The following is a 14,298-nucleotide window of genomic DNA, read 5'->3' on the forward strand; positions in this document are numbered from 1 at the left end:
TTAAAACACAAAGAAAAAGTTTGGAAGATGCTGTACTGCTCACTTTGAAGATGAAGGGTGGGACCACCAGCCAATGAATATAGATGGCTTCTGGAAGCTAGAAAGAGCAAGGAAATGGTTTATCCCCTAAAGCAGTGGTTCTCAACCCTCCTAATGCCGCGACCCTTTAATACAGTTCCTCATGTTGTAGTGACCCCCAACCATAAAATTATTTTCATTGCTACTTCATAACTGTAATTTTGTTACTGTTATGAATCGTAATGTAAATATCTGATATGCAGGATGTATTTCCACTGTTACAAATTGAACATAATTAAAGTATAGTGATTAATCACAAAAACAATATGTAATTATGTATGTGTTTTCCAATGGGCTTAGGTGACGCCTGTGAAAGGGTCGTTTGACCCCCAAAGGGGTCGTGACCCAAAGGTTGAGAACCACTGCCCTAGAGCCTCCTGAACAAACAAATCCTTGCCAACACCTTGATTTTAGCACAGTGAGACCAATTATGAACTTTTTACCTCCAAAATTTCAGTATAACTAATTTCTGTTGTTCTATGTTACTGTGTGGTCATTTGTTATAGCAGCAATAGAAAACTAATACATAAGACTTCTGTGTTAAGTAATTAATGTGGGAGATGACAGTAGAGGTGACAGTGACATTAATAAGAATGGATAAATCTGTTAGATATTTAATAGGCAGATCTAACAGGATAGTCATTGCATTTGATAGAATAGTCTTTGAGTTTTGATTTGATCAAGTAGATAGGTAATAAAAACATGTATTAACTTGAAAAAATTTTAGAAGAAACACTGTGGCAAGAAAGAAGAAAGGGAAAATAAAATTTTTATTTTGAAAGTGTTAAGTTTTAGATGCCAATTAGACATTCAGGGGCAGAGATAAGAAGTACCTAAATATATTCACCTGCGGCTCAGTGGAGAAATAAGGGCTGGAGATATAAATTTTACTTAGAATTTTTTAAGTCTTCAGTTGTTAGATGGCGTTTACAACTATAAGGCTAAATCAAATTATTCCTTCATGCACTAAGTATTTGATAACCATCTGCTTTTCTAACTTCAGGAAGTACTGCAGTGAACAAGACAAAACTATCCCTGCTCTCATTTTATTCCAGGGAAAGGAGATATATAATAAACCAGATGAATGTATAAAAATATTAGTAGGACTAAGTGTTATCATGAAAATAAAACAAGATAGTGTGGGTCACAGGGCTATTTTAAATAAAGAAGTTGGAAAAGGTCTTGTACAGGAATTGACAGGACATATTAGAATTTAGGGGAGAGAGGATCCTTAAATCGGGGTCAGAGAAGTCATTATGAAGAAAGCATTTAAGCTGAGACTTGAATGATAAGTAAGCAGCCACACTCATTGCTGGACATGTCTTTCTTCTTCCATGTGACTAAGCACTTGGAGGACAAACATACTGCCTATTATTTTTTTTTTGTAGGCACAGAGATCGGCACCGAGATACCTAATATTATGACTTTAGAAATTATAAACATATAATGAGTATTTGCTATTTATTAGGTTTCAGAGATCAAAAGAAACAAAAAGTTTTCATTGCTCATCCCAATAGCTCACAAGCTATTTGAAGAGACTATATAAACACAGTGACTGAGAGGCAATAAATACCTCCAGTAGCATAATGTGTATTGCTACGCTATATGCTAGGTGAAGACACCCTGACAAAGTGAATGAAAAGTGGACTTACAGTAAAAAGATAAAATGCTTAAACCTGACCTTGTACATAATAGGATTAGAGACCTTGGCAAGTAACTCAAATATTGAGGCTTAATTTCCTAATCTGCATGTGACAAGGCCAAGTCAGAAATAAAGTGAAAACAATATAATAATTTTATAATAATAAAAAATACATATTAGGATATCATATTTTAATTACTATTAGGAAAAATTATTTTTAAAAATGTAAGTGCCAAAATATACTTTAGAAATAGAAAATACATAAAAAATTTATATTATATACTTTTGACTTACTGGAAATCTTAAGCACACAATCAATTCCTAGACAAGAATTCTTTCCCCGTGAGAGAGATTTTTATTTTTTCCTACTCCAAAGGTCATCTTAAAGTTAGTGTTTTAAAGCTGTTTTCTTTGTTAAGTGGCAACTAGAAATGCCCTGGGTCTTTAAAGACTGGTGCTATAACTCTTTCAATTTCTGATGCAGATTAGTGCACCACGGAGCAGCCGTAAAAAGGCCACAATGAGCAAATTTTAGCAAAAAGCAATAAACAGTGATACATAAAATGGCCAATACAAACATAAATCAGACACCTCAAAATGACATATGGACACAATTGTGTGGTCTACTCAACCAACTTCTACCTTTCTCTAGGCATTTTTTTCCTCAAAGGCTCCAAACTGCATTCTCAGAGACTCCAAATCACAATGATGGCTCTGGGGAGCCTCTGGTTTCACTTACCTCCATTTCTTGCTTCCATCATTGTAGGGGACCATCCTATGTGGTTTCAAGAACTGTAGCCCGAACCGTGAGCCAGGCCCCTATGACTGTAAGTCTCAATCGGAACACCAAGAAGGTTATGAGGCAGACATGACTCGAAGGCCATTCAGATTTTCATGGGAATTGGATTTGAAGAATGCATATTACGCTTTAGAACTTGCTCTGCTTTTTTTATCTCTTAGTTAACTATAAAGAGTGTGTAGCTAAAAATGTATGAAACCTTGCACCTGGTGTCAGTACAGCGTCAGGATGTTTAGCAGACCCTGACACAGACTGATCACTGTGTTCTGTACATTGATATCTGTAATCAGTAACTGTTATCTGTAACCCAAGCGTCTGAAAGCTTACTGATGATCTGTAAGTCTTGACCCTGTACAGTAGTTCCTCTCTATATCGCGGTTCACTTATCATGGCCTCACTGTATCACAGGATTTTTTAAAATATTGTATTTAATTATCACAGATTTTTCACTATATTGTGGAATTTTGCGTATGTTGTTATGTATGTTGTAAAAGTTACGTAGGTTTAAGAGTGTAGAATAAATGTAAGGTTCCTAAATCATGGGGGGGGGGGTCTAGAACATAATATGTGTAATAAGTGAGGGAATACTGTATCTCCCAAATCCCCTCCTCAATAAAAGGGACCAGGAGAAAGTGTTCAACACTCTTCTCTACTAGAGAGATTTGCCACCTCTCCTCCCTCCAGACAAAATACAGTGTCCTGGATAAATTTGTTCTCTCATCCATGATCCTGAAACCTCTGCAGGACAGGGAGTTTCAAACTGAGCTGGAGCGTTGGAGGCAGACAGCCTTACATCATCCTTCAGCAAGACCCAAGGCTGCCAAGGAGCCAAAACAGACTCTCCCAGGTGTCCACCATCAGCTGTATCATTCTTCTTTGTAATTCAGCAGAATGCCTGCCATTCTCACCATGAGAATGGAATCCATAACCTCCATTGGGACTTTCAACCAATTGGCTCTGATCATTTTCTGAAAGCCCAAACTTCTCTCTCTCCTCCTTACCGATCATTAAATCTTCAACTCATTCACTCTGTCCTATATTGTTATATCTCTCTTTTTCTTTACAAAATAGAATCTGCCAAACCCCATTCCAAAAAAAAATTATGCATTTCAGGCTCATATTCTTTTGCCTGTAATTAAGAGGCAATGTGCCAAAACAATCATTCTCTTTGGGTAAGTAATATAACCTCCCTGGGTCCCAATCTTTTCATCAGTAAAATTGGGGTAGAATGGGCTAAAATTAGTGGATTTCAATTTGTGAAACAGTGAGATTCTTTCTTCAAATGTTATTGTGTACAAATGTATAGAACAAATCTCCCCAAATGGAGCACCAGCTGATCCATGTTGGAATGGAATTCCAGAGCCCTGCCCCTTTGATGCATTGTTACCCTTACTTATGGTGGCTCCTGAGATATTTCCAACTCTCAGGACTCCAAGGAATACATGACAATCTTTGAACTAAGTGATCAATAAATCCCTTCCAGCTCTAATATTCAAAGATTCTATTCAAAACAGTTCTATGACAAGAAAGACTGAATAGCAAGGAAACTGTTAATATTCATTACCAATTTTAGTTTTATTGAAATGCCACATATTTCATTCAATCCACTACCCCCCCAATAATGCTACCACAGTCACTTTTAACTAATTAAAAGCAGAGACTCAGAGACTGTAATATATTTAAGCTTACATATTTTGTAATAGGCTAGTATGGAAGTCCAGTCCTTGCTTTTTCCATTTTTGTCTATTACTGCTAAACCACATCATCAGTTCCTAACCTAGCCCTCATCCAGTCATCACCACTGATTAATCACATTCTTCTACATATTTTATTTTCAAGGTGTTTAGTATGTGACCCATGGTGGTTCTTTGTGTTTACTTATCCTAGTGAAAAATAGAATAATGACAAGGAGTAGATTTGTGTGGAGCACTGAGAAAGAATAGCTTTGACTTAAGAAGAAAAATAGAAGAGATAGTATCGATAAATTTATAAAGTTAAAAGTTTTCAAACCTAAGACTTTTAAATGTACAAGAGAAATTAAGATAACCTGAAAACATTATTTCAAAGGACATACTCATAATTTTAATTCCTCCTAATCCATCCGATACCATCAGGTTCATAGAATACATTGGATTTCTAGCACTTATAAAATCTTTCCAATGGTAAAATGTAAAGACAAGCAGATTTCTTCCTATATAAACAGCTGAATTCCAAGTCCTTATAATACCTCTTATGCAAATTCAAATATCTCTTGATAATTACAGAAATAGTACAGTTGTGGAAGACACACTAGGGATCTGAACTCAAAAACTTAAATACTACATTATCATTCTATGTCTATCAGCTCATATCTTTTCTCGGATTCTGTGTATCTTTGCTCTTTTTCCTCTGGCAGATGTTCAGGGGTGAATTATGCAATTTAGAATCCAAAATTTCACTTCATCCAGATGCTTAATTTGCTAACTATTCACTTGTTAAAAACACATGTTTACTATCTATTACAAAATGACTACAGCTCAGAACAGTTTCTGGTTTCCATTTCATGAATCAATACTGAGAATCTGACAAATGTCCCGGAAGGCATTTTTCAGTGCACATTTCCATGAGTTTTTATTAAATTTCATAAATGCACCAAGCATCTGGGAAAAGAAAAACTTCCCCCCAAAAGTTTTAAGTTTCAATATAATTGTACATTTTTCTTTTCAAAATCCGTGTGCAAACTTGTGGAATAATAATAAAACTTCTCTTAATCTCTAAATTTTGTTGAAAGTTCAGATCATCTTGAAAAGAGATACTTCTACCCAGAAAATATGAAGAAAACAAGTTTACACAGCCTTAATAGTCATTGTTGAATTTGTAAACTGGATTGCATCAGTTTCTCCTAATACAACAGTTGCCAACATGCCTCAGTGTGTCAAGGATTCCATTACACTATGGGTCAATCACACCATAGTGATAGTCAATGCATAGGAATTCATGAAATGGTGGTGTGGGCATGGACACTTCAAATACCTGGATATCAGCACTAAATCTGTCTCAATATATTCCCCCCAAATGTGGAAAACATAAGCTTACATTAACTATAACATCTACATTCATTCCCTCATTGATTTTTCTTATAATCCTCACCCAAGGGTATGATTATGGATTTTAGAGAGAGAGAATTGGTAAAGAGAAAGACAGAGAAAGAGAGGAACATAGGGGTGAGAGAGAAACATCAATCTGTTGCCTCCCTTACACGCCCAAGCCCCAACTGGGGATAAAACCTACAACCTAGATAAGTGCTGTCTCACCATTAACTGAAACCCTTTGGTGTACAGGATGCCAAATGAGCACCAGGCCAGAGCCCTCGCTGATTCTTAGTTAACTCTAATAAGCAATAATAGTTTCCTTCCTTCCTCCCTTCTTCCCTTCCTTCCTTTTCTTCCTCACTCCTTCCCTCCTACCTCTCCCTCCTCTACATCTCTCCCTTTCTTTCCATCTATCTATCCTTCAAACTGTAAGTTTTAGAAATTCCCAGTATCCACAGTAATATCTGTCACAGTAACACAAAAGGGAAGGAGGAAGGAAGGAAGGAAAGACAGGAGGGAGGGAAAGAGAGGAAGGAAGGGAAGAACGGGGAAGGAAGGAAGGAAGAAGGAAAGGAGGGAGGAACACTTAAAATAGTTGACACTGCATTTGATCTGGATTTACATACACACCATGCAATTAAATAAGGGCACTGAAACATCTCATTGTAATTTGATCTAAATGCTGTAAGATGAACATATCTCCTAATTTACTTTCCCTAGCTAGAGGGTAAAATGTTGATATATTCATAGTGATGACTATTTATAATATAGGTGAATGGCTTTAAAATTCTTAAATTTTATTAGGTAGAATCTGTTTTTATTTGTTCATTTTAATAGGTAATCTAGAAAGTGGTTAGGAAATTATATATATATATATATATATATATATATATATATATATACACAGTTAAATTTAATAAAGTCACCTTCCAGCACCTAAATTGGAGTTTTCATCTTTAGAGAGCCTATGGAGTGTCATCTTTTAATAAAGTGGATTGCAAGGAAGAAAGAGAAGAAGAAAACAAGAAAGGATGGGAGAGGGGAGGGGGATGAAGGGAAAGAGAGAAAGAGGTCCTTCGGAACAAGTGTAACTTCAGACCCGTTATAGGAAAGTCTGTGTGCCATTTGGATTGTGACTCATATTAACACAAATTTGCAAGAATTCTAATAAGAACATATTTGTCCTACATCCTTAAAATTCTATGAGTGGCTCTCCAAGTGCACATTAATTATAAAAAGCATAAACTGACTTACTTTATGAGATTTAAATTCATAGAAAAATGTGTTCCCAAACTTAAATAAAAATTCTAAACTCAATTTTCTGAATTTTAAAGGTTTTTTTAAAATTTCTGTAGAGCTTTCAATTTATATGAAATTTTATGCATTACTTCTTTTGAGTTTCACAATCCATTGACAGATTAAGCCCCATTTTATGGATAATCATTTATACATGATTAAATGAATTTAAAAATGAGCTAGAACTGAAAATCAATTATGATATAAAGCAATAAATGAAAAAAACTTATGACAGATTTTATGGAAAATCTCTTTGGAATACGCTATACAAATATTTCTCATTCATTCTGAAGGAGCCATTTGTATCAAACAATAAAATTAATTTGTGAACCCATTCAATCTGTGGCTACTATAGGTAAAAATGTTCATCTTATTGTTCAATGATAATGAAAAAACATGAATTCAAGATAATGAGAAATGGTTCTCTCACCTCCTAAATCTTTAGACTTGAGCACCACTGATATAAAATAAACCATCTACCTATTAGACACTTATCAATCAATGTGCATGCCCATTTGCCATGAGGCTGTAAATAGCATTAAATCAGGAAAAGTATCAAGTAGTAAAGAAAGTGAATGATGCCACTTCCATCCCTGCTCCCAACTCCAATCTAGTAGAATGTCAAAGCCTCCTACATCAGAATAAAAATGCAACTGTGAAGACTCAAAATGTAGATAAGGTAAAATTTCTAGAAAACTGAGAAACTAGTAGAAAAGACAACATACTTGTTCACTATGCATCTTCCTGGTATTAAATGTCACTTATCCAAAGATATATCCAACTCTTCAGACACAGAAACTGTCCTTCCTTTGGATTTCTTCCAGTTAGTTCATATCACCACACTTTTAGTATACTGTATGATAGTTTTGTTTAGGCTTCCTTCCATGAGATACTTAAAAGTAAGTACTAAGTCTTGACCTTTGTATTCCTGGGGCCAATATAATGTCTAGTATGCAGTATATACTAAACCACATCAATATGTAATTAATTAAGTGAATAAATTATTCACAAATGAATTCTCTGAGTAGAGCCTAACTAGGATCAGGAAAAGAACTGAGACTATAGTCAAGGGGCAGATCAAGGTGTTTCCTGTATATATGATTGATAATTTTGACTATTCATTCACTCTACCTGCATTCTCCAATTATATGAAGGGGAACCCCCCAAAATGAAATTATCTTCTGGAGGGAGGGCCTCTTGTAGTATAGGCTTCCCCTGCCAGGTGAGTGTTCTAGGAACCCAGCTGTATCAGTGTACCAGCTGGCATTGTTGTGAGAGGCTGTGTTCAGCTTCAGTGATTTTCTTTATAAAAGACTTTCAACACATGTACCCATTTCATGATGGGTGATTTACGAGCACATCTGCCCACACCGCACGGGGTGTTCAGCAGTTTTTGAGCAAAAACGGCATGAACCCCATGCCCCACCCTCCTTATTCACCTGATCTCACACACAGCAACTTATTTTTGTTTCCCTGGATGAAAAAAGTCCTAAAAGGGAAAAGTTTTGCTGATGTTGAAGAAAATGGCAGAAGCACTAAAAGGCATCAAATTGACGAGTTCAAAATCTGTTTTGAGCAGTGGAAAAAACATCTCAATAGATGCATTACAGCAAATGGAGAGTACTTTGAAGGTGACTAAATTTTAAACATGTAAAAATAAATACACAATTTTTTATAAATAAATTTCCATTTGAGAGGTTCTCACCTCCTGTATCTGTTAGGAAACACCATAGTAGTTACTTTTTTTACTGTATAAATAACCTAATAGCTAGCATATGCATAAAATATTCATTTAAAATTGTGTAAAAGAATCTTTTAATTTTATTCTTTGCATACCAAAATAAGTATATCTGTATGATTTTCATTCTGTTATACCAGTTGTAAAATGTTTATTAAAAATTTTAAAACCTGCTTCTTTGGATCAAAGCCAATCTCCGTAAACTATATTTAACTGCATTTATTTCAGTGCAGGTACTCATTAACTGGTACCTAAGCGCTCAGGGTCTCCAGGTAGGTCACATATTCAGATTCAATCCTGGGCAAACCACTCCAACTCTGAACACTTTCGTTTTCAAGTCAGTAGAATGAGTAGTTGCACCAGATGACCTTGAAAGTTCTGTCCTACTCATCGCATTCTGTATTGGTATAACCCCACTTCAGGAATCTTTATATAAATTCTGTAGTGGTTTCAGTCCTTGAAACAACAAGCAAATAAAGATGCTTCCTCCTCCTCCAAATGCCTCAGGTCCTTCAATGTTTATATCCTATCAATGAGCATCCAGACATGAAAGTAAAAAACAAGAGGTAGAAGAGATGATCCCTAGAATATGTATAGCAGAACCTGAGGCAGGACAGTTAGGAACCACATGCCACAAGCCATCGCCATGGTGAGACTAAGTTGGCCTCTAATATACCCACCTACTGGTGTCTACACCTTTGATTCCCCTCCCTTTGAAGAGAGGTGAGACCTGTGATTGTCTTCTAACCAAGAAAAAGTGGCAAAAGTGACAAAATGACACTTCATGCTTATGTTATATAAGACTGTCTTACTAGCAGAATAGCTTTAGAGTCTCTCTTCCTTGCAAGCTGACATGAAATAGAAACTCATGCTGTAGGTAACTGCTATTAGTCTCTAGAAGCAGAGGGCAGCCTCAATCCTAGGTTGCAAATATACCAATAACCCAAGTAGGGCTGGAAACAAATTTATACCCGGTTGAGCCTCTGATAAGACTGCAGACCCAGCCAACACCAGGATTGCGGCCTGATGCGATCCTGAAGCATTAAACCCAGTTATACCGTGTCTGGACTCCTGATCCACAGAAACCATGAAATAATAAAAGTGCATTGCTTTAAGCCACTAAGTTGGTGGTGATGTGTCATGCATCAGCAGATCACTAATACAACTGTGAAGGTCATTTTGGTCTTCTCATGTCTGCATTTTGTGTAGGGCATTCATTACTGCCTTACATTTAGGTAGTAAAATCATACTAACCCATTTAATTGCCTCTAGCAAAACAACAGATATAACTATTTTATTTCCAAAAAAGTCATATTCTTTTTATTCTTTCAGAAAATTGAAACAAAGCACACCTTTAAAAAAAATGAATGAGAAACTTCTTGTTCTCAAAGTAACTTCCGTTCTCAAAGTAACTTTCTGTTCTTTGGTCATTCTCTACATTCAGGGACAACTAATACTGATAGTAACAAGTCCTAAATTCATTCACTCTGTGAAAAGAGCTCTAGGGAATATGTATACAAATAAGACATGGCTAGGGCCCTAAAAAAAAATTACAACTTTATTACACTAAGTTATGAGAATGTATTGTCAATGCAAGAGTTTAATTTATAATACAGTATGTATCTTAAAGAATCATAGTTTTAGGACAGAGAAAAATAAATTCAGTTAGCAATGTAAAATTGCTTATATGAACCCACCTGTAATATCTTTGTTAAAAAAATGTTGGTTTCTGATAAATCACTATGAGTCTTATAGATAGGTAATGTTTCAAAAACTGGATTAATGGAAGAGAATATTTCTATGGAAGATAACAGTGAATGAAGGCACGTAGAGGTGAGAATAAGGGGCGTGTTCAAAGAACAAGGGATTTTGTCTTGAAAGGCATCATGGCTCATTGGAAAAAGCAAGAGCACAGGATTTAGAGTCCATTGAAATGCAATAAAAGCCTGAACCAAACTGGAATGGAACAGAGGATCCAGACAGAAAAGAGAGACCTTGTGGAAGTGGACTACAGAATAGCAAGTTAACTGACTGCCTGAAACAGAGGAGAGAAACAAATTGAAAATTAAGTTCCAAACCTGCATGAGAGGGAAAAAAAGCATCATTAACAGGATTAGGAAAGTTACAAAGCAGTATTGGTTTCTGAGGAGGAAATGGCTGGATTTAGTACATGTTGTATTCAATGGGCTAGTGAGAGGGGAGGATTGAGAAGAAAGACGAGGAGAAGGAGGTGAAGGAATGAGGAACTTCTACAACTGCAGTTTCAGTTGAATGTAAAGAAGTAAGTTGGTGGAGATAAAGTGGACATAGTGATGACATATAACACCTTTTCAAGGTGGCAAAACAACAAGGGTCTTGACTAAAAACAGAAAACTTTGAAGGTGATTGGAATTACTTAAAATACTTTTTTCGGGGTATTTCCCTTCCTACAACTCAAAAGGAACACTCTGGTTTGAGCATTTTCAAAACAAGAAGAGTTTTTATTAAAAGACTCCATAGAAATACATAACACACAAATTTTAAATATAATTGTTATTTTGGGCACACACATCCTTTGGAACATAGCAGCTCCTTTTTCTGTTAGGGAAAATTAAAAGAAAAGAAAGACCTTCCATTCCTATTTTGAATAAAGTGAAAGTAAGTCTATAAAAATAAAATATATGTGTAGCGGTGATGAGTGTGAAAGGACTGATGAAAGTTCAGAGAAATGTTAAGTTATTATATATATATATACATTCTTTGGGCAATCTTCCAACATGCTTTCTATTTCTCAGTACAGCACTCTGAATTGAAGCAATTACAGTAGATGTAGGATTATAACACCTATGTTTTCAGCTATGAAAAGGGAGTTATTTCTTGATGATGAGTGTTAGATGGCAGACAAGCAGATAACACCATGTCTACTAGTCCTGTAATTCCATTTGTTTTACAAAATTGTCTTGTTTTCTATCATTTGTATTTTTAAAACATGTGTGGCACAAAACCTGGCAGTAACTAAAGGTCACCCCTTTTCACATCTTCCACAGCATTTGGCATAGCTCTCTGCAGAGAAGGTGGTTCTAACTATTAGATATATTTGTAAATATATATAGATATATTTGTAAATTTTGAATTTGTGTATTGAGTGAGAAAATGGATGTCAAATAGATGACAAAGTGATTGCTCATTAAATACTCTAAAACAGCATGTAATTTAGAAATACTGAATAACAAAAATGATTAGAAATAAAAAAAAAGAAAATTGGGAAATAGTTCTAAGCCTAGAATCTATATTATGTGAAAATACTTAGTGTTAACACCATCATAAAGCAAATAGTTTAAGAATATTTAAATGGCTATGAGTCAGGCAGCTCATGTGTCTTTTTGAAAGAGTGCATATTAATTTCCCAGTAGCGAGGGACTTTTATTATTAAAAGCAAAATATTGCCCTCAGCTTTGATTCACAGCAATGTCCATTTGTGTCGTCTAGTTCACTTTCTCCTCATTCAATCCTAAATTCTCTTGTCTTCTCTTTCTGTGTCCTTCCCTCTCCCTCTTCCCCCTCTCCCTCTCTCTCTTCCCCTCTCCCTCTTTCTCTCCCTCTCTCTTTCCCTCTCCCTCTTCCCTTGTTGTTAACATTGTATACCATACTAGAATTTCTTGGGTCTTACAATACTTAAGGAATAACAGAAGATCAGTAAAGAAATGCAGTCTTAATTTCCAGAAGCAATGTTTCCTTACAAATATGTCATCAGAAGTAACTGTATTGACAATATTGCATACAGCAGAGAGGGAAGATTCTACTCCAATTATCTATGCTCTCCTTTTATAGTAAGAAAATAACCCAATCTTCAGCTGGGCATACACTCAGGAAAAATCAGGCCCAGTCAGCTGCAGGTACAGGTAGCTATATGATTCAGTTTGGGGGAAAGGCATGTCTGTAGAACTATTGTGTGCAATTTACAAATTGTGCCCATATATGAAAGTAGCTTGTCCTCTCCTTCCCCTTTTCTGCCATCTTGAACTACAGAGATGAAGGGGGTCACACTAGGAACCCAGAGCAACAAGGAAGAAGAATTCTGTCCTGATAAATTCTTGCCACAGAGCTCCAATACCATTTCAGAGTTTTATGAGAGAGAAATGGTTTTCAGTCTCATTTAAAGTAGTATTATTTTGGATATTGTCATGTTGCCAAACTTATATCCTTGTGATTTCAAAATAATCATGCATATTATTGAGGAAATAAGAGATTCTCCACCATTACTTGTTCTTGGATATCGTGCTAGTTCAAGTTTCCTTTTACATTTGTAGCTTCACTTTGAAAATAGATTATATTCAAATAATCCATAGCTGTAAAATGTAATCTGATGTTTTCTGACATAAACTTAATTGGATAGGCAGCAGTCTCATGAGATATGGACACAGGACATCAAAGCAAAAACATTTTGAAAAATGTCTAAAATTTATTCTTTTTAAGATTAATAAGGCCAATTAGCATATCTAAAATATGAGTATTCCTAAAATAAAAGAACGAGTTTAACATTTTTCCCCTAGCAATAGAACATAGAAAGATTTTAAACACAATATATATTAACATACTTTATAACTACTATTCTGTGGAACATTTTTGTAGAATTTTAAATCACTATATAATACATAAGTCCCTATCACAAATGGTTCTTCAATTCAGGCTTAATACATTTCAACAAGAGAAAACTGGCTACTTCAAATGATGACTCATTTCACTCACTTTTCACTTTTGAAAATTAGGACATTAATTAAGGTAGATATTAATTAGTTCTATTGAATGTGTATATATTCACCTGTTGGACCTTTGCCGGAAGGTATTAAGGATTATTTACCAGTTTAGTGATAGCATCTGAAAGTCCAATGAAGTCACTGGAAACTACTCTTGCTCCATCTTTCTAGTCTTTGAATTTCCATTTAGCAATGTTTGAGCACGTCAGAGAGGAAGGAGTAAATTGAGTAAAACTTGTTTTCACTTAATCATATGATAACATAGCAAATATCACTGAAAGTAAGTTAATTATTTTCTGAAAACCAACGTGAAGAATTTCATCACTTGCCATTTGACTAGAAATGCAAGAAATTCAAAGCCAAAGAATTATATACCTAAAATTCACATTTAGTCCTACACATGCATTCAACTAATCAATAATCATTGCCAGGGGGAAGGGCGTATAAGGGGGTTAAAAAGTAATGGAAAAAATACAATAAAAATAATAATAATCATTGCCTTACTACATGGCCATGAATCCATATGTGCAGGGACTATGTTAATTTTTCATTAGCCATGATAATATGCCATTTTTTAGATACGTAAAAATAACATGAATCTACCAAAATGGTAGAATTACCATTACTTTAATTATATAAATGCACATTGTAATATGTAGGGTAGCAGTAACTTACTAACTATAAAATTTAAAACTGTTTTACCAAGATAACTGATATTTGAAAAAAAGTACCTAAATTATTTGTTTTGACCAATTTTTAAAAAAAAAATTGTTGTCTAGCCAATTCGTTTGTGACCAAGCTGCTTTCAACCAGTTTGCTACTATTGCATAAATTAACCAAATATACAATTCTTAAGATTCCTTTAAAGCTGCATTCAATAAGCTTAAATAATCAAACTGTTTTCAGTCAAAGCTCTTCAGCCACACAATGGTAGCTCT

At 35.1% G+C, this 14,298-nt stretch overlaps 1 protein-coding gene across 2 annotated transcripts in view; it reads right to left on the reverse strand.

The window, feature by feature from the left end:
* TAFA2 (TAFA chemokine like family member 2) overlaps positions 1-14,298 on the reverse strand; it is a 467,249-nt gene that overhangs the window by 92,183 nt on the left and 360,768 nt on the right. The gene's annotated exons all lie outside the window — the stretch shown is intronic.

This window comes from Furipterus horrens, unplaced genomic scaffold (genome assembly GCF_987537825.1).
Source record: "Furipterus horrens unplaced genomic scaffold, mFurHor1.1.pri manual_scaffold_4, whole genome shotgun sequence".
Classification (NCBI taxonomy): Eukaryota; Metazoa; Chordata; class Mammalia; order Chiroptera; family Furipteridae; genus Furipterus; species Furipterus horrens.